The following is a 3,562-nucleotide window of genomic DNA, read 5'->3' as shown; positions in this document are numbered from 1 at the left end:
GTGACCGCGGTGCCACGTGACCCGGGCTGGGTGCCGGGAGCCCCCTGGTCCGCTGCGGCCTGAGGCGGAAAGTGGGCGGCGGGTCCGGGAGAGGAGGGCGGAGGGGCGGCGCGGCCGGGCAGGGGCTCCGTCAGGGCCGCCACGCGGCGGGAGGAGAAGCCGGGTTTGAACTCGGAGAAGCGCGGCGTACCCCCGGAGACCCGCTCCTCGTCGTAGGTGCAGTGGGTCGCCTGGGCCCCCTGCCGGCGGGAGGGGCCCCGGGGCCTGTCCCTGGGGGAGTGGGGCTTCCACAAGGACCTTGGTGCCGGGCTTCTTGATCTCAAGTTCATGCCTGAGGCCGGGAAGCCAAACACTGCGACGGGGGTGCTTGGAGATGGAGAAAGATTCATTGGAGTCGGCCAAAACGAGTAGCCCGCAGCCTGAGTTCACTCGAATCGGCCCCCAAGAGCGGACAGCAGGGGGTTTACAGCGCTAAGGGGCTTGACAGGAGGAGCTTTGGGAAACAAAGGGGTCCCTCCCGATCAGCCCCTGGGCAGTCTGACTCCTGGCCTTCGACCTGCCGAGGGCCGTCCGGTGACCGAAACCTCCCGAAGGCTCTCTCTCCTGCAAGACAAGCTCACAAATCCTCGAGACCCGAGTCACCTCTCAAGTTAAGCAAACAGCAAATTGGTTTAGTATCTACAGTACCCCTCAGGTACCCGGCTTCAACCTGAGTCCTACACGCTTCTCTCCTTCGTGGGGTTAGGAAGTTCTCCGAGTCCTGGCATCTTTAACTTTGGGGTCCTCTAGTCCGTGGTTCTCAGGGAGGATGGAAGTGGGCATTAGAAAGGAATGGAGATGTTTGAACACGCGTGTTGAATGTGTATTACAATTTGTGTTTGAAGAGTTGATGAAAATAATCCATGACCAATCTATAAATGAAAATTGGGGTGAGTTTATTCTGAGCCAAATCTGAGGACTAGCTTAGCCCGGGGAAGGAAGGGCATGAAAGAAGTGGGGTGTACAGAGACGGTAGTGAAAGAGCACGTATCACATATGATTGGAATGTCCCTTTTACAAGAGTCATGAGACTGTCGGCGTAGTGATTGATGGACACAGCAGGTAGTAGGTCTGCTGTGTCAGTGGACACGGCAGGGTGGCAGGTCTGTTGTCTTGAGCTGGGTGGTCACAGGTGAGCAGCAGCAATCAATTCCTAGCCTAAGGAAAGACGCTTATCCTTAAGGAAGTACCAATGTGGGGGAAGTTGCATCTTTATCTTAAGGCCATTTGTTCTCGTCTTTGGGACACAGCAAATGCTCAAAGCAGATGTACAATGCACGCTCAATGGCCACCTCAGGCCCTTTTGAAAGAACGAGGTCAGGCCGAATTAGTTTTACACCAAATGGCTTCCTCATATATTCCAGTATATCCTATTGCTTGCCATTTGTGTGTCAGAAAACAAAACAAAAATGTTTTTTTTTTAAAACAACACAAAGTACGGAATGTAAGCTAGACAAAATCTTAGTTGAAGGGGGTTCAGCAGTTCCAGTGATTCCCAGCTGTGACACCCTCCTGAAGGATGGAGGGGAGGGCTGTGTAGCACTTACCAAAAATGTCCAGGAACACGGGTACATCCTGTATGCTCCGTACATTCCACAGAAAAGGAAATCGCAGTCTCGCTGCTTCTGGAACTTTCCTAAAGTACCCCTCTTGCCCACTCCCTGATGCCTGCAGGAAAAGGTCCCTTTCCTTGGTCTTCCTAGAGGTTCTTTGTGTGGTTCTTCTCTGCCTCCCTGGCTGCCCGCGCTCTGGCCACGCTGGCCCTTCCGCTGGCCTGCCTCTGCCTGGGCAGGTGCCCTTACAAGCACAGCGAGGGCGCCCGCCTCCCCTTCCCCTGACCCTGCCCGGCTGCTTCAGTTGAGACTCTGCCATCCCACCGCCTCCGGAGGTGTGCCTTGAGCCCCGTTGGCGCAGGTGTGCTGATCCTGCCTGTCACTCTCCTGCAGAGCCCTTGCTGCTTGTGGCGTTTTTTCCTTAGTTCTTACATTTGGTTTTTGTAGATTTTGTCTTCTTCCGTTGTCAATTCTTCCTGTCCAGTTTCCCTTCCCTTCCCCTCCAGCTTCTAACATATCAGCTGGAAAAAGTCTCGAGGCTGAATAAGACAAAGTAAAATGGGAGCACAGGCTCTGAGAGAGCCCGAGACTTGTTCTCTTGTTTGGGGCAGAAATGTCCTTTTACTAAAGAGTAGATTTGCTGACATCTGGTTTAGCTATTGAAACTCACTTTGGATTTTTCGTTTGTTGCTGTTCCAAACGGGGTAAGAGCTTAAGCAGCAGATTGCCAATGAGGTGAGGTGAGGTGCTGTCCACCTGAGGGGCACTGTGGGAAGAGGAATGTGGAACCTGGCATCTGCTCATACTGTCCCTGTGAAGAGTTTATCAACAATCATTTGTTTATGTGTGATATTGGTCCAATATATTGTCGACGCAAATAGTCCATAACCAATCTATAGATCAAAATTGGGGTGAGTTTATTATGAGCCAGATCTGAGGACCACATAGCCTGGGAGAGTCCTTCCACAAAGGAATGGAACACTCCAAAGAAGTGGGGTGTTCAGAGTGGTTACATACCCTCAAAGAGCACGGATCACATGTGATTGGAATGTCCCTTTTACAACAGTCACAGGACTGCCCTGTCAGCACAGCAATCGATGGACACAGCAGGTGGCAGGTCTGCTGTCTCGAGCTGGGTGGTCACAGTTGAGTGCAGCAATCAGCTCCTAGCCTAGGGAGAGATGCTTATCCTTAAGGAAATGCCAGTGTGGGGAAGTTGCACCTTTATCTTAAGGGCATTTATTCTTTGGGACACAGCAAATGCTTAAAGCAGATGTACAATGCGTGCTCAACAGCCACAGTCAGGCCCTTTTGGAAAACCAAGGTCAGGCAGAATTAGGTTTATACCAAATGGCTTCTTCATACACTCCAGAATATCCTATTGCTTGCCACTTGTTTATCAATGTGAAAATGTTATTTGAACCCGGGTTGTTCCTACGAAGTAGAGTGTTAAGTTCAGACATAATTGGAGAAGTTCTAAAATGTATCCTTCTTCTGAACATTCTGATGAGAAACTACCAGATTATCTTGAGTACAGAAATAAAAAGACTAATAATTGTGCTTTCCCGCCTCTGGAATTTCTGAGGCGGGGGTGAAGGGCCAGCATGGCCCGGGTCTTCAGCAGTTTGTTTGTTCTGTGTTTTAGCTGTGGTCCCTGGTACCTGCCATTTCCCTAGCCTTATTCTACATCCTTTTTGGAAATTCTGTGAGCTTCTCAAAGTCCTGTCAGCACATTATTTTTCTGCTTAGATCAGTCAGATTTCATTTCTACTGTGTACAATTTAGACTCCTTGCCCGATACATGCTGTACTTAAAATCTTCTTTTTTTAATATTATAACCTCACTAGAGACTGAAAGTAGTTTGTCAGCAGAAGAACAGAGTATAAAAACCCAGCAGTAAATGATGTTCTATGATGCTACATTTTTAAAGACTGTGGGAAAGTAATACAGTTGGGTTTTAATTGTTTGGT

The sequence above is a fragment of the Equus caballus genome, chromosome 17 (assembly GCF_041296265.1).
Source record: "Equus caballus isolate H_3958 breed thoroughbred chromosome 17, TB-T2T, whole genome shotgun sequence".
Taxonomy (NCBI): Eukaryota; Metazoa; Chordata; class Mammalia; order Perissodactyla; family Equidae; genus Equus; species Equus caballus.
The sequence above is the reverse complement of the archived record's forward strand: the minus strand, read 5'-3'. Positions refer to the sequence as shown.